Source organism: Leopardus geoffroyi, chromosome X, assembly GCF_018350155.1.
Source record: "Leopardus geoffroyi isolate Oge1 chromosome X, O.geoffroyi_Oge1_pat1.0, whole genome shotgun sequence".
Classification (NCBI taxonomy): domain Eukaryota; kingdom Metazoa; phylum Chordata; class Mammalia; order Carnivora; family Felidae; genus Leopardus; species Leopardus geoffroyi.
Genome location: NC_059343.1, coordinates 120,032,811 through 120,050,476, shown reverse-complemented (window position 1 = coordinate 120,050,476; position 17,666 = coordinate 120,032,811). Strand labels below are relative to the sequence as shown.

The 17,666-nt window shown below is 39.9% G+C and overlaps 1 pseudogene; it reads right to left on the bottom strand.

Moving 5' to 3' along the window:
* Window positions 1–229: 229 nt before the first annotated feature.
* Window positions 230–16,156, bottom strand: LOC123594469 (annotated as a pseudogene).
* Window positions 16,157–17,666: the final 1,510 nt, after the last annotated feature.

Below are 17,666 nucleotides of genomic sequence, written 5' to 3'. Positions count from 1 at the left end.
CACAAAGCCCGACCCAGGGCTCGAACCCACAAAGCGTGAGATCATGACCTGAGCTGAAACCAAGAGTCGGGCACTCAACCGACTGAGCCACCCAGGTGCCCCTTCTCTTTTTTCTTAATACAGTATTTATTTGTCTTCCCTCTGTCAAACCCTGAGCCAACCGCTTTGCCAAGGCTGCCTGGGGAGGTATAGGCGGAACACCCGTGCAGACGAGACACAGGACAAGGACCTACGGCAGGTGGAGGCGGCTCCTTTCCACGGCCACGAGGAGGAGGAAGGCCACCGTCGGACACAAGAGCCCAAGTGCCCTCCGAGGGCAAAGCCCAGAATGGCATAGGACAAGAGCCGTTACTTCACAGAGGGCTTCTCGTCTTCTCACCCAAGACGAGGCTCCCAAACGCAGTCCCGATGCCAGCCCCAGTGCCAGCCACCCCCGCCGTGGCGGCCCCAGCCCCAACGAACTTGGCCGCTGTGTCAACGTCCCTCGAAAGGGCCCTGGTTCGGAAGCTGCCGCTAGGAACAAGCGAGTGAGATCAGGGGACGTGAGGCCTTGCCGAGCGGCTGAGGATCTGATCCGTCAGCATCGGGGTGATTTTAGCACCACCGAGGACAGTGATCCGCTCAACACCTGGCAGGTGCTAACCGAGGAGGGCGAGGGGACCAAGTGGGCACCGCGTACTTTTTCAGGGGACGAGGGACCGCGGCAGGGGAGCCGCTCCCGTGCAGAGGAGACGGAGAGCGAGAGCGAGACGTCTGGGCTTCTATGCGCACTGCGGCTTTGTGCGCGACACCCAAGACCTGCAAACAACCCCAGTCGGCCGACAGATGAACGGATGAAGATGTGACAGCTATACATATGCACACACACAAAGGGACATCCTACCGTTTGCATCATGCTCAGCGAAAGAAGTCAGACAAAGACAAAAACTGTATGATCCCACTCATACACGGAATCTAAAAAGTTGAACTCAGAAAACAGAGTAAACGGGTGGTTCCTAGGGGTTGGTGAGGGAAATGGGGAGATGTTGATCAAAGGGTACAGATGTTCAGTTATAACATAAATAAGTCCTACAAATCTAATGTAGGGCATGGTGACTACAGTTACCAATACTGCATTATCAGATAAAAAACCATGATGAGATACCACCTCATACCTGTCAGAATTAACAACTTTCTAAACAACTGCGATACTAAGAATTTACCCAAAGGATACAGGTGTGCTGTTTTGAAGGGGCACAGGCACCCCAATGTATAGAGCAGCACTTTCAACAATAGCCAAAGTATGGAAAGAGACTAAATGTCCATCAACTGACAAATGGATAAAGAAGATGTGGTATATATATATATGGCATATGGTATATATGTATATATGGCATATATACATATATATGGTATATACAAATATATGGTATATACATATATATGGTATACATATATATATATATATATATACGCAATGGAATATTATATGGGATATATATGTGTATATATATATATATATATGCACGCAATGGAATATTACTTGGTGATCAAAAAGAATGAAATCTTGCCATTTACAACAACATGGATGGAAACGAGTGTATTATGCTAAGTGAAAAAAGTCAGAAGATAAATATCATGATTTCACTCATATGTGGAATTTAAGAAACAAAATAGATGAACATAGGGGAAGGGAAGGAAACATAAGATAAAAACAGACAGGGAGGCGAACCATAGGAGATTCTTTTTTAAAAAAAATTATTTTTACATTTATTTATTTTTGAGAGACGGAGAGAGACAAAGCTTGAGCAGGGGAGGAGCAGAGAGAGAGGGAGACACAGAATCGGAAGCAGGCTCCAGGCTCCGAGCTGTCAGCACAGAGCCCGATGCGAGGCTCAAACCCACGAACCGTTAGATCGTGACCTGAGCTGAAGTCGGACGCTCAACCGACTAAGCCACCCAGGCGCTCCAAACCATAGTATATTCTTAAAGGCAGAGAACAAACTGAGGGTTCCTGGAGGGGAGGTGGGGGGGGGGGGATGGGCTAAATGGGTGATGGGCATTAAGGAGGGCACTTGTGGGGATGAGTACTGGGTGTCATATGTAAGTGATGAATCACTTAATTTTACTCCTGAAAAAAATGAAAAAAAAAAAAGAGGACTAAATTGATATTGTTATCTATACACATACTCGGAACATTGTTTTTCAGAAGCAGGTCTTAAGACTTGAGACAGAAAAGTAATTTTGTTTGTTTTAAACAAAGTTTGTTGACTTAAAGAATGAATGTATACATTTATTAAAATCAGCCTACTATATTTTTAATGAGAGAAGATTCTGACAGTATCAAAGAAAGGCTTAGTTTCATATTAATTGTTTATTTCCAAATTAATCTGTTCCCTAAAAAACTAGAAATTATGAACGCCTAGATCATATAATCTAATTTTCAATTTGAATCAATGGAAATAAAAATGGCTTTTTCTCTTGAAAAAAAATTCTGTATTGTATACTTGAAATCTGCCAAGAGAGTAGATCTTAAATATTCTCAACACAAAAATAAAATGGTAACTAAGTGAGGTAATGGACGTGTCTTTTTTTTTTTTTTTTTTTTTTTTTCAGAGAGAGGGTGCAAGTGAGCGAGGGGCAGAGAGAAAGAGAATCCCAGGAGGGGCAAAGGGAGGGAGAGAGAAAGAGAGAGAGGAACAGAGGGAGAGGATGAGAGAGAGAGAGAGAAGAGAGGGAAAGGAAGCGAGGGAGAGGACAAGAGAGAGAGAGAGAGAGAGAGAGAGAAGCGGGGCTCAAACGAGGTGATGGATGTGTTAACAAACCTTATGATAATCATTTCAATATACACACACACACACACACACATATACACATATATATACACATACAGACACACACACAAACATATATACAAATGTCAAATCACACCGCACACCTTAAAATTCCACATTATTATTTGTAAAATATATATCGATAAAGCTGGAAATGAAAAATATTTGTGTCTTGGTGCAAAAAGAAAAAGAAACATTTGGATACATAAATTTTAAGTATAAAAAAACCTTTTGCATTTCTAAAATTTTTTTTAATGTTTTTATTCATTTTTGAGACAGAGAGAGACAGAGCATGAGCAGGGGACGGGCAGAGAGAGAGAGAGGGAGACGCAGAATCCGAAGCAGGCTCCGGGCTCTGAGCTGTCAACACAGAGCCCAACACGGGGCTCGAACTCAGACTGTGAGATCATGACCTGAACCAAAGTCGGACGCTCAACAGACCGAGCCACCCAGGCGCCCCAAAAACCTTTTACATTTCTAAATAAAATTAAAATTAAAACTAAAACTGGGGAACAGACTTCACAGTAAAATAATTTTTTATTCAAACTGACAACCAATCTAGTCATTTACCAAGGATAAGTGCTATATTTCATTTATTTTATGTATGTATATATATAAGTATGTATGTATGTATAGGCTTATAAATAGAGGCATTATTAAAGCCTAAAAAAAGATTCTGTAATTATTGAAAAAGTTTGGTCATTCTGGATGACAATGTAGCCCTCAGCTAACAAAGCTATAATTTGTTAATTGGGCAGTATTCCAATTGTTGGAATGTAATCAACCATCCCAGTCACAGTATTAAAGGCAAAGCTTTAAATGCACTGAATAACCTAAGAGTGAATGTTAAAAATCAAAGCAAGTTAAAGGTATTCATCAAGTCTGAGAATTTTTTCTGTGGTTCCCTTAAGTCCGCTATGCAGCTGGTTGGGCTGGAATGTTAATGAACATGACCATTACCAACATTTATATTACCGACCTTTTCAATGTGGTACTCATGAGAAATGGAAACACCAAAGTTCAAGTTTTGAAACTGCTTTTGAATGTGTCTGGAAATTCAGCCATAGCAGAAGGACTACTTAGTGCCTCAGGAGTCATCATTCTGTTCCCCTTTTAAGAGCCACCCAGCAAAGGAAATTCTTCTTTGAGTATTTCTGTCAGAATAAAAACTACTGCCTCAACACCCAAGGCCATTGAGCTTCTCCAGCTACTTTCACTAAAGGTTCGCCGTTCTTCCTGTTCTATGGAGAAGACTGTCCGGGAAACAAGAGCTTTAGTTTATCCTCATGATGTAGATGTGAAGGAAAAAGATGTCACAGTAACAAAATTCTGGTTAGTCGTATGTTTCCAAAGAGTAATGCAGTATGGCGCTGAACACACATTATAAATTTCTTCTTTTCTATCTTTCTTGTGAAGGAATTCTTACAGCAGCTGAATTTAAACCATAAACGTCATGTCTCATCAACACAGCTAAAACTTGGCATGCTCGTCGAGTTTATGGACCATTTTACTGATACCAAATGAATACTAGAACCTGTACTAAAAACATATATTTCTTTTATTTTGCCGTCTACATTGAGATATCGTAGTTACTTCCTCTACATGAAGTGACAGTGACCTTCTTACACAGAAGCTACGCTTTTACCGTTCAACGTGATCCAAGACCACATTAGCATGTCATGACTTCGTTGGTTTAGAACTGTCATAGGAATGACAACATTCTTCTAGCAATGATGAGATCCTGAGCGTTCGGGCTCAACTGCCAACCCAGGCACAGAGCATTCCAAAATCCAATTGTCTGCACTAGTCCATGCAAAATGTAAACCTGAGGAGAAGGTGCTTCCTGGGACTCTCCCACTGGCACACAATGTGCCAGTATGTAAAGACATTATGAATAAAATGCTGAGTATAACCCAAACGTCCATCGATAGACAACTGAGTACATCACTTATCCAGTCTTTGAAAAGATGAAGGTCTGGATGTGGTAATGTGGAAAAATATCCATGAAATATTATTTTTTAAACACACATTGTAGAAGAGTATGCTTGTTCTGATCCTATGTATATGTTTTAAGTGAAAAATACATTAATACACATTAACATTTCTGGAATGATCCACAAGCTCCAGTAGGACTCGAGAGTGGAGAAATGACTTTTCTATGTAAACCCTCTTTTACTGCTTGGATTTTTCATTAGGAGAATAGATTTCATAACTTTGTAGTAAAAATATTTTTCTAGTAAAAATATTTTTTAATTAACATTTCCAAACTCATTTAGATAATAAATGGCAGACTTAGAGGGGCGCCCGGGTGGCTCCGTCGGTTAAGCGTCCGACTTCGACTTCGATCATGATCTCGCAGTTCGTGGGTTTGAGCCCCACCTCAGGCTCTGTGCTGACAGCTCGGAAGCTGGGGCCTGCTGCGGATTCTGTGTCTCCTTCTCTCTCTGCCCCTCCCCTGCTCACTCTCTCTCAAAAATAAATATACATTAAAAATGTAAATAATAAATAAATGAATAAATACAAAAAGAAATGGCAGAGTTGGTAGGTAAGTCTGTGCCTTCAGAATCCACATACACTGATCTTTCCCCTGTTACACGGGTAAGTAAAGTAAACACTATCAAGAAGTAGAATGACCTTGCCAGTTGACATCCATTCAGGACATGTTGTAATGGACAATTTCAGTTTTCAAATGAATGGGTACTAAATTTTCAACTCTCCAGGCTAGGTTTAACTAATTATATACATTAAGAGATAAACAAGAAAAGAATGGTTACTATAACTGTCTCATATACTGAGTGAATGTCCATGTTTTTAAAGCTCACAGATGTTTACAAAACGGAGTTACTTTTCTATCAGACAGATTTTTTCAGCTTAAATTCCAAGGACTCATGACTTTTTTCACCAGTATTTTACTCGAACATCGGTGTGCCCATGAGGCCCTCTTCACCTCCTGTTCTTTAGCTTTATTTCTAATTGAGAGTACTGCAAAAGCCATAAACATGTGAACCTTGACAGGATGCTGTTCCCACAAGAAATCGCCTGAATGCTTCTCTCCAACCAAACAATAGTCACCCACTGGAGCAGGAGGACTGCGGAGTAGAATGGCCAAGGAGAGGTAATTCAGCACTTCCCGCCTCGCATGAAAGAGCGATGAATGCGAGCAACCGTGCTGTGTTTGAGGTCATCTCCACTGCCTTGCTGGCCCTGCGCACGAAATAAAAAAGAGGTTTGGCTCAAACCCACGGATGCTGCCAGGTTTCCTTTCCACACCTTATCATCTTAAACAGCAGTTGACTCTTTGATGTTTGTAAGAGAAGAGAAGAACAAAGCGGAGGAAATTGTTGAAATTACTTTCAGGCTGTGTTTTGTTTTTTCCTTCATTTGCTTGCTGTCCCCCTTCCAAGGATAGTGTCGCTTCCTAATGTAAAAGCAAGAGAGATAATAACACCTCAACGGTGACTGTCATCCAAAAGAATGGGCTAATTTCATATCTGTGGAGTGTATCTTTAACTCTGAGTGGGAATGAGTAGATTACAGGGTTTTTTTTTCCATTTTTTACAGGGAGAGGGAATAATTAGTTTGCTTTTATGAAATAAACTGCTTGTGTTTACAGAATAAAAACTTCAATACATAATAGTGAAATGCTATAAAATTAGCTCCATTTCTATGCATTCGGAATGTTTTCATTTTCAATGGATCTCATTTTTTCCTATTAAGAAATATTGTTGTACGTGGGGATTTATTACATAATTATGATTTTCTGAGAAATGTCACTGCAATGAGATCATTCCAAACTTTGTTTCTCCTTCAGCTGTAAGATTTTGTTTTATTTTCCTCTTGATTAAGAAATCAGCAGGTTACCCAAATCAAACATTCATTATAGCCCATTCAAATTCATTCATACAGCTCACAATTTGCTCCATTAATATCTCATTCAGGGAAATATATAGAATACCAGTGTCTGTGTGTGACAATGCTGTCACCCACCACATTGCCCAATACATCCAAAGATGCTCCATTAGACAGGGTTTCCTTCAATCAGGATGGATCCCGTGGGACCCACTTACCAAGTACTTAAACCATTCACTCTTTCGTTTCCAAAATCCAAAGGTATCTAAATGTTCATGGCCTTTCTCGGGAACACGATGTCCTCATGAGATTACTTTGGTCTCTTAGTCCTCTTCACACAGTACTGGCAATGTAGAAATGCAAGATGCCCAAACATTCAGGCATGAAAGCCTGCCCATTTGAGCCACAAGCCAGTCAATTCAATTAATTCCATTCCCCTCGCTTCAGTGACACCTCCCTGCAAAATGCTGAAAGCCTGAATAGAAAGCCCCAACATTAGACATTAAAATACATCTTAAAGAAATACTCGAGTCAAAACTGAAGACACTTTAGTTCGATTCAGACTCCTACTATCCTTCTTCATGCCTCATCATTAATTCAAGCTGCTAGAATCACCCTAAATGGTATGTTCTGCAGCTCTCCCCTCGTTTCCCTTTCTTTAAAAAAAAAAAATTAATGTTTATTTTAGAGAGAGAGAGAGACAGAGAGAATGAGCAGGGGAGGGGCAGAGAGAGGGAGTCACAGAATCCGAAGCAGGCTCCAGGCTCCAAGCGGTCAGCACAGAGCCCAACGCGGGGCTCGAACCCACAAACTGTGAGATTGTGACCTGAGCCAAAGTCGGACACTTCACTGACTGAGCCACCCAGGCGCCCCTCCTCCTTTCCCTTTCTATTACTACTCCTACCGCACCCTTATTAATATCCTCTCTTCAGAAATATGGCAATTATTTTAACTATGTTTCCCAAGCTTGCTCCTCTGGAACACTGGGTTCCATGAAATAAATGACATTCAAAAGGAGTTCCACTTGAGAAACTTGGGCTTAAATGTTTATGTTTTTTTCACTGCCGTATTTCTGAGAGCCTTGAAATTGCTAATTTTATTGACTAGTTAACCTATGTTCCAGGCTTTCTGCTAGATCTTCTGTTTCTCCTCCTGACGACTGTGTTGTTGTTACTCTCTGTTTTACAGATCACACAGCTAGTAAGCGGTGAAGCCAGGATTTGATTCTAGCTTTCTCACTCCAAAATCCCTGCTCTTTTCATATTTCCCTCTTTGGCCTGAGACATCATACCATTTCCTTAAAAGTCGCCCTGTATTCATTAGCTACATGTTTCTTTCTCTTAATAAAAAGTGAACATCTTGATATTCTTAATAGAGAGAAAATTAATTTTGCTTTCTGATGGAGTTAATATGGGAGAGGTTAATGGTGTACATCTTTGCGTCAGACGATATTATTCAAATTTGGTTTCTGCAAGTCACTAGCTACATAACACTTAAAACTTAGTTCTTCCTCTGTACAATGGGTGAAGTATTTATTTCGGGAAGATATTTGTGAGGCTTAAATGTAATTATGTACGTAAAGTGTTTAGAGCACTTGGACACATAACCAGTATTCGATTATAATATTATCATTAAGAAATAATAACATCATGATGTCCCTAAGACTCACTTGCCTGGGTTTCTTAATCAAAACTGGATTGCCTGTTCTAATTCAGTTAGCTTTTATTTGAAATTTTTAGAACAAATTGACACATGGTTTCTAATGCTATTAAAAGAGAACAATTTAAATAAATAATACATTAAATACTCAACTTTGATCCTAAATTTAGAATTGCAATTTGTCCAGTCTATCCTTCAAGTTTCTGAACCGAAAGCTATTTTAGTTTTGCAACGAGGTAGCCCCTAAACAGGAAGATTTAACTTTCGATGTGGATCTTAGTATTTGAGATGATCTAGCACAGGGTACCAGCTTGGTCTTATTAAATTCAGACATTCAGGATGTTGACTTTCCTTCCTGTAAACGTTTTTATTTGAAAACTGCAAAACGATCTGATTTTCCATATCTTACTATCAATTTTAAAAGAGATTTCGAAAAAATATACAATTTTGAAATTGAAAATTTATAAAATTATTAAGTACATTGAAGAAAATGCCATTGACTTTTTGAGATCTATTTAATAACCAATTTTAACAAAACCCGTTCAAATTGAGCCTCACTTATCCCGAATTTATAACCCTCTGAGACAAAGACCAGAATAAAGTTTTTAAAATAACCTCATGAGGGGCGCCTGGGTGGCTCAGTCGGTTAAGTGTCCGACTTTGGCTCAGGTCATGATCTCACGGTTCGTGGGTTTGAGCCCCGTGTCGGGCTCTCTGCTGACAGCTCAGAGCCTGGAGCCTGCTTCCGATTCTGTGTCTCCCTCTCTTTCTGCCCCTATCCCGCTCATGCTCTGTCTCTCTGTCGGTCTCTCAAAAATAAATAAACATTAAACAAATTTTTTTATTAAATAAAATAACCTCCTGAGGGGATGCCTGGCTGCTCAGTCAGTGGAGCATGCAATTCCTGATCTCAGGGTTGGGAGTTTGAGCCCCACCCACATTGGGTGTAAAGATTACTTGAAAATAAAATTAAAAAAGTAACCTCATGAGGATTCACTGTTATTTGGTGTGTGCTTTTCAATGTAGTAATAATCAGAACAGCAGATCTTAGGGTATAATGTAAACCAGGAACTGCTCTAACTGCTGTACATAGATGAACTGAATCTTCAAAAACATCTTACAAGGTGGATACTAGTGTTACCCCCACTTTACATATGAACCGACTGAAGGAAAGAAAGATTGTCAGTTACCCAAAGCCCTAAAACTCATAATGGCAGATCCCGGCTCTTTTAATCCAGACGAGCTAGCTCCAGTCTCTGTAGGTTTATCTGCTGCACATTGACTGATTTATTCTCAGAGTTTTGCAGAAAGTAAACCTACTTACAATGTTTTATACCTTGAAATTGGTCTAACCCAGAATGCAACTTTCCAGTTGGTCCCAATATTTTACTACTCAATGTTCATTCATTTGTATTTAAAGAACACGATTCTTTGGTCTACATTCCAAAGAACCTCATCAGAGATACTGCTGACACTTTTATGGACACGAGTCCCGATATTTATTTAGCTTATCGCAGTTCCAATTTTTATCAAGAATCTTCTGGAGACAAGCATAAAACAGTATGTGTCCAATGCCAATACATGTTTTAAGATTGAAGCAATCTGTTTTCTCTAAAGCCACCTGGAAAGATACATCTTGTCTCTTATCATGAGAAAAGTAGCTTATTGTTTGCAAGAGCTCCAAGCAATAGTAAAGTCCAGAAGCTGAGAGTTGAAATGAACAAGGCAAAATATTGGCAAGGAAGAATTTGTATCTGCAAGTTCTGAGTTGAACATTTTACTTTCATAGTATATTTTGGACCGAACATAGATATACGTAGCTTGATATTATTAGTTTTCTCAGAAACGCTCACACCCATTTCCCAAAATGCAACCATACTTTATTCTCTTCTTCCTTGGAATCAAAAATCTTGATCTTTCTTTAACTGGATCCTAGGGAAACATTTATCAAAGAGTGTTTAAAGGGATATTGATAAGTATTCAGGGCAGAAAAGTGTTTTGTAGTCAAATAAGTTTTGGAGAAACTAGGTTAAATGAAGTTAACCAGGCTTATGTACTGTGGGATTTGCCGCCATTAGATACTAATACCTAACAACCCCCAGAGCAGAATAAATGAAGAAACCCTCAAAACTTCTGACCACACGGTTTTTCTTTGTTGCATGCCAATGTGAGAAAATCACTTCACAAACAAGTTTTGGGAATCAATGGCGTGACACCGTAAGTCACTAAAATTGGAAGAGGGTAAAGAAAAAACCCAAGTGCTGGTTTAGAAACTTCCTGTGTTAGAAACTCATTTTCGAGTGGAGATGCACCAAGAAGGATTCTTGGAAATATATTTTCCAAAGTTCTACACTGAGAAATCTAGGATAAAGACCAGGATCCCATATTTGGTGTGGGAGTGGGGTCTTTCCTTTCATTTTCGAAGCAAAGCTAGGCTTTAGCACCATCACATAAGGGAAACACAACTGCTTCATAGCCTAAGGCATACTGACACCACCTCCCCCCAATTTTATATATACTGTGACAAACACAATGGCCCTCCCAAAGATGTCTACGTCTTAATCCCCAAAACCTTTGAATATGCTAACTTAGATAGCGAAAAAGACTTTGCAGATATGATTAAGTTCAAGATCTTGCGATACGATTATCCTGGCTATCAGGCTGGATCTAATGTAACCACAGGGTCCTCATAAGTAGAAGCAGGAGAGTCAAAGCCAGAGAGAGATTTAAAGATGCCACGCTTCCGTCTTTGATGATGGGAGGAACGAGCCATGAACCAAGGATCATAGGCAGCCTGTTAGAGCCTGGAAAGGGCAAAGGAATGGATTTCCTCTTAGAGCCTCCAGAAGGAACACATCTTGCGGATTCCTTTCTTTTAGCTCAGTAAGATATATTTTGGACTCTGACCCCCGGAACTATAGGATAATAAATGTGTATTGTCCTAAGCCACTATACTCGTGGTAATATGTTACAACAGCAAGAGAAAATTAATGTATATACTGATGTAGTAACTGCATTCCATACCTTTTAGCCATGGGAAGCCAAATTATTGTTTTGATATAATATAAATTCTGCCAATTTACAATCTTGCTAGTCTTAACAATAAGAAGAGAGGGGAGAGACTAGCAAACCATGTTAGTGACACAGAAGCGAGAATATTTAAGTTACTTGGCAAGGTTCCCAAAGGTAGTGACTCCAAAATTAAGCCTCTTTTACCCACATCGATTACCTCTCTGATCATACCACGTAACTAACACCATGCTTAGTTTCCTGCTTTACATTAGGATTACAATATAGGGGAAAAGTGAAAATGTGGCAATGGTTCAGTCTGGAAAAGGATTATCATCGACAAGACTAATACAGTATAGTACTACAGTCTGAGGGAAAGAAAAAGAAAAGAACACTATTCCCAGAAGAAGGACCTGACGGACGGGTGGAACCAGCACTACATACGGTGTGGCAGAAACGCTCATAAGGGTCACACATGTGAAACTGACTCACACGGTGCCTAAGACGAAGGTTCACTCAGAACTTCAGAGTACATCTCCTTCACCCACCCCACCGGCTTAACACAAAACTCTACACTAAAGGCGTAACACGAGAAAGGCATACCCACATCCAAATATGAGTGGGAAAAAGTTTACCTCGGTAGGTATCGTCCCACACAAAATATCAAGAGTTCAACCAAAAAATTACAAGGCATGTCAAAAAGCAGGGAAAAAACTTCCAGTCTGAAGAGAAAAGTAATCATCAAAATAAAACTCAGATATGACACAGATATTGTCATTATCAGTGAATTTTACATAACCATGATTAATATATTAAAAGAGCCACAACAGAACTGAGAAAACATGAATAGACAGGTAATTTCAGCAAAGTGACTGAAACTGTAGGAAAACAGAAGGAACCTGCTTGAGATTCTCTGTCTTCCTCGCTGCCTGCCCCTCCCCCACTCATGCTCTTTCTCTCTCTCTGTCTCTCTCTCTCTGTCTCTCCAAAAAAATAACAAAAAGAAGAAGAAGAAGAAGAAGAAGAAGAAGAAGAAGAAGAAGAAGAAGAAAATGGAAGTCCTAAAAATGAAAAACCCACTAACACAGATGAAGAATTCCTTGGATGGACGCATCAGTAAACACCTGAAGACAGGTCACTAGAAATTAGCAAAACATGGAGGGGAAAAGAAGAGCATCTAGAAGTTGTGGGTCTAATATCTGCATCACTAGAATCTCAGTAGAAGAAAGAAATACTAAGAAGAAACATTTGAAGAAATAAAGGTGGAGTGTGGGGGATAAGCTGAGGAATCCCCCGGGCTTACACCAATGGGTTGACAAGGCATAAAGAAATACACAGTCATAAAATGCTCACACCCGAGTTTGGGTACACCAGACTGGCACCCCAAGAGTAGGGAGTGAAAGGCAACCCGAGAATAGGGAGGCACAAAAGTGCTAGGAATAGGGAGGTGCAAAGGCACCCAAAATAGAGAGGGGGTGCAGAGCCCCCAGAATAGAGAGGGAGGGGCAAAAGCCCAAAATAGAAATGGCGCAAAGTTGCCCAATACACAGGTATATGAAATAAACAAGATTAGATGTTCAGGGTAGAAGCACCCCCAATTTAGTACTATAGCAGAAAAGCTGCTTTCACAAGAGAATAGGACCAGCTGAGGTAAACTGGTGGATTGGACTATGGACCCCTGCGCTGCAGGCAAAGCAGCCCGGAGTAGAGATGGCTAACAAAAGAATAGGTGCCTTGTCAACCCTGAGGTGACTCCCCCTATCTGTCTCATCCCCTAGGCTGGCTGAGGTAAACAGAGGTGCTGCCTCATGTCCGCTGTAAACAACCCTCCTCCCGACTGCCCGGCGCCCGGATTTTGTTTTGTATTAACCCAAACCCCTAACCACAAATATCCTCAAGACCCCCTTTCCCTCACGTCCACAAGTTAATGTTCACAGATTCATTGTCCCTTTGTGTACGTCCATCACCTTGTTTGTAAGCCTTCTGATCCTAATAAAAACGGGGCAAGGACCCTTACTCAAGGCTCCTGTCGTTTCCCAGACGTTAGCCATCTCTCGCTTTCAATCCTGTATCCCACTCTTTTGCTGGACAAGACAACTTTAGACCCAGAGTCTACGACAGTGTAGCATTTTCTAAAATTATTAATAGATAACAAAATTAAAGCTCCAAGAAATACAGAAAACAGTAAGCAGGATAAATATAAAAACATTTAAGCATGTAATATTCAAACTTCTGAATACTAAAGACAAAGATACAGACTTGAAGGCAGCCAGAGAAAAAAAGGAAAATTACCTACTGAGGAAGAGAGATGATAATTACAACAAACACCTCATCAGAAAACATATTACAAAGAAATCAGTAAAATAACACATTTAAAACACTTAAGAGGGGCTCCTGGCTGGCTTACTTGGAAGAACATGCAACTCTCGATCTCAGGGTTGTGAGTTCGAGCCCACTGTTGGGTGTACATATTACTTAAAAATCAAATCTTAATAAATAAATCAAAATGCTTAAACAACAACAAAAAACAACACACTCAATACTCTGAGAACACTAATCAGAATAAATAGCAAAAGAATTTTGTCAAGCCTCAAAAAGTAAAAATAGAACTACCCTATGACCCAGCAATTGCACTACTAGGCATTTATCCACGGGATACAGGTGTGCTGTTTCAAAAGGACACATGCACCCCCATGTTTATAGCAGCACTATCGACAATAGCCAAAGTCTAGAAAGAGCCCAAATGTCCATCGATGGATGAATGGATAAAGATGTGGTATATATACATATATATATATATACACACACACACACACACACACACACACACACACACACACACACACACACACACAATGGAGTATTACTTGGCAATCAAAAAGAATGAAATCTTACCATTTGCAATTACGTGGATGGAACTGGAAGGTATTATGCTAAGCAAAATTAGTCAGAGAAAGACAAATATCATATGACCTCACTCATATGAGGACTTTAAGAGACAAAACAGTTGAATGTAAGGGAAGAGAAGAAAAAATCATATAAAAACAGGGAGGGGGACAAAACAGAAGAGACTCTTAAATATGGAGAACAAACACAGGGTTACTGGAGGGGTCATGGGAAGGGGGATGGGCTAAATGGCTAAGGGGCATTAAGGAATCTTTTCCTGAAATCATTGTTGCACTATACGCTAATTTGGATATAAATTTAAAATAAATTAAATTAAAAAAAAAGAATTTTGTCAGATACATGCATGATTTGCAAATTTTTTTTCCTCTAGCTTGCCTTTTCATGGGGCTTGAATTCATGACCCTGAGATCAACAGTTGCACACTCTACTGACTGAGCCAGGCAACTGTATCTAAAAATTTTAGTTTTGATAAAGTATAGTTTATTATTATGGTGTTTGTCTTTGACCTATTTCATTTAGCATAATACTCTCTGGGTCTATCCATGTTGTCACAAATGGCAAGATTTGGTTCTTTTTTATGGCTGAGTAATATTCCACTGTGTATATCTATATACCACATCTTCTTTATCCATTCATCCACTGATGGACACCGAGGTTGTTTCCATATTTTGGCTATTATAAGTAATGCTGCAACAAACACAGGGATCCATATATCTTTTCAAATCAGTGTTCTACTTTTTTCTTTTTATAAATACCCAGAAGTAGAACTGCTAGATCATAGGGTAGTTATATTTTTAATTTTTTGAGGGCTCTCCATACTGTTTTACATAGTGGATGAAGCAACTTACATTCCCACCAAGAGTGCTCAAGCGTTCCCTTTTCTCTACATCCTCACCTACATTTGCTATTTCATTCCTATTTATGCCTGAATAGCACTCCATTGTTTGTATACACATGTTGTTTATCCATTTTTACATCAATGAACACTTGCATTGTTTCTACCTTTGGGCTCTTGTGGAAAATGCTGCAATGAGTATTGGCACCTATCTTTTTTTTTTTTTCCTGAGAGATAGAGAGAGACAGAGACAAGCAGGGGAGGGCAGAGAGAGAGAGGGAGACACAGAATGTGAAGCAGGCTCCAGGCTCTGAGATGTCAGCACAGAGCCTGACGTGGGGCTCGAACTCACGAGCCATGAGATCATGATTTGAGCCGAAGTCGGACACTTAACCGACTGAGCTACCCAGGTGCCCCAGGCACATGACTATCTAATAATGGAGCATCTGTTTTCCACTCTTTTCGGTGTGTATGTAGGTGCAGAATTGCTAGGTCATATGGGAAAGCTATGTGTAGCCTTTTGAAGAACTGCCAATCTGTTTTCTGCAATGCCTGCACCATTTTATATTCCCTCCAGCAATGTACCAGGGTCCCAATTCCTCTACATCCTTGCTTACACTTACTATTTCCATTTTTTCTTATTTTAGCCATCCCGGTAGACAGGAAGTGGTACCTATTATGATTCTGATTTGCATTTCCTAAGTACTAAAGACTTTGAGCAACTTTTCAAGTGCTTATTTGTCCATTTGTAGATCATGTTTGTAGAAATGTCTATTCAAGTCGTTTGCCCTGATTTTAATTGTAGTGTTTGGGGGTTTTTTGTCGTTGATTTTTAGTTCTTTCTATACTCTGGATATTATACCCTTATCAGTTATATGATTTGCAAATATTGTCTCCCATTCTGTAGATTATCTTTCTACTTTCTTGATAGTGGCCCTGAATGTGCAATTTTTTGGATATCGATGAAGGTAAATTTATCTACTTTTTCTTTTGTTACTGGTGTTGTTTGTATCATATCTAAGAATCTTCTGCCAGGTTTAAGCTCATGAATATTTACCGCTTTGTCTTCTTCGAAGAGTTTCATGGTTTCAGCTCTCATATTTATGTACCATGTAGTGGCCAGTCTGGAAACCCGGCAATGGTCTATTATTTCCAGGCTCAAAGTCTTTGATATGCTGCTTAGGCGCAGACCCACGCATACACAGCTTTGGAGTGAGTCCAGGAGTCTATTAACAACTTCATGAGTTCGCTTTCTTAAGCTCCTCCCCTTCTCTGCAATCTCCCCACTATTTTTGGATTCTCTTTAGAATCCTTCAGCCAGAAAACTGGGACTTTATTTACCTTGATATGCCACACTCTTCTCCAACATCTGAGACTATAATTGGAATGAGAGAGAGAGATAAACTATTAATAGACATCTGTCCCACAGTTTGGGGAGCACGGTTCTTCTGACTGGGGAGGAAGAATCGTCTCTCTCAGATGTTTAGATGCTGATTTAGCTCACTATGGGGTATATGCAAACGTTGGGAGACTATTCGCAGTATGGAGGAATTAGCTACTGTTACCAACTGTATGGATACATTTCAAAGGCATTATCCTTAGCAGAACAATGTTCCCATTTGTATGGAAAATTTGTATGCAATTCTAGAGTAAACAACATAATGTATGGTAATAGTGACAGAAAGCATGGCGTATCTGCTGAGCCAGGGAATATGGGGATTGACTATAGAGACACAAAGGATTATGTTGAGGTGGTGTAAGTATTGTATATTTTTATTATGTGGTAATGACTGACAAAGATTCTTTAACCAAACTCTAATCAGGCTGTGCTAAGAAATGTTTCAAGTAGGCCTCCACTTTTGAACTTCGGTGTTCATCTCTGCACTGCGCTATTTTAGCAAGCAAGAGTCTTAAGCCAGTTTAGCCAGAATCCCTCATTCTCCCCATCTAATCACCCCTCTGATCTGATGGAGCTCCTCACCGCCTACCATCCCCCAGAGGTAAGGGCCTGTCTTCAGCCAGAATCCCGTTAGGTCGGCGCAATCCCCCCTATTCCTCATGTTTGCCCTTAGCAGTTTTCCATCCATGAGCCCTGGCCCTGCTCCTTGGCTAGTATTCAAAGTTGAGCCCAATCTCCCACCCCCCCCCCCCCCCCATCCCCGGGCAGGGACCCATGGCAGCGATCCCTATGCCTATCATAGTATTCCTGAATAAAGACTGCCTTACTGTTCTTTTACAAGGCTCATGCATAATTTGTCCTTTACTATTAGTGACATAAACGTATCGTAATTCATCAAAATGTACACTTAAAATAGGTGCATTTTAAGTAAAGTATTCCTCAAATAGTTATATTTTTAAATGAGAACAAAAAACCCAGGATGAAAAAAGGCTGCTGAATGAAAAACATTAATTTTTCCCCAAGGCCCTGGGCCGTAAACACTTACAGGAACCCATTTTGACTCTAGCTACAAAAAAAACTAGAAAGTATTAGGCATTCTCTGGAATGGTGAAAATTAAGGATGTTATAGATGCAAAGTATCAAGTCTAAACTTAGCTACAGATGAAGTCGTTTTTTTAGCAAAATAAACTTAATA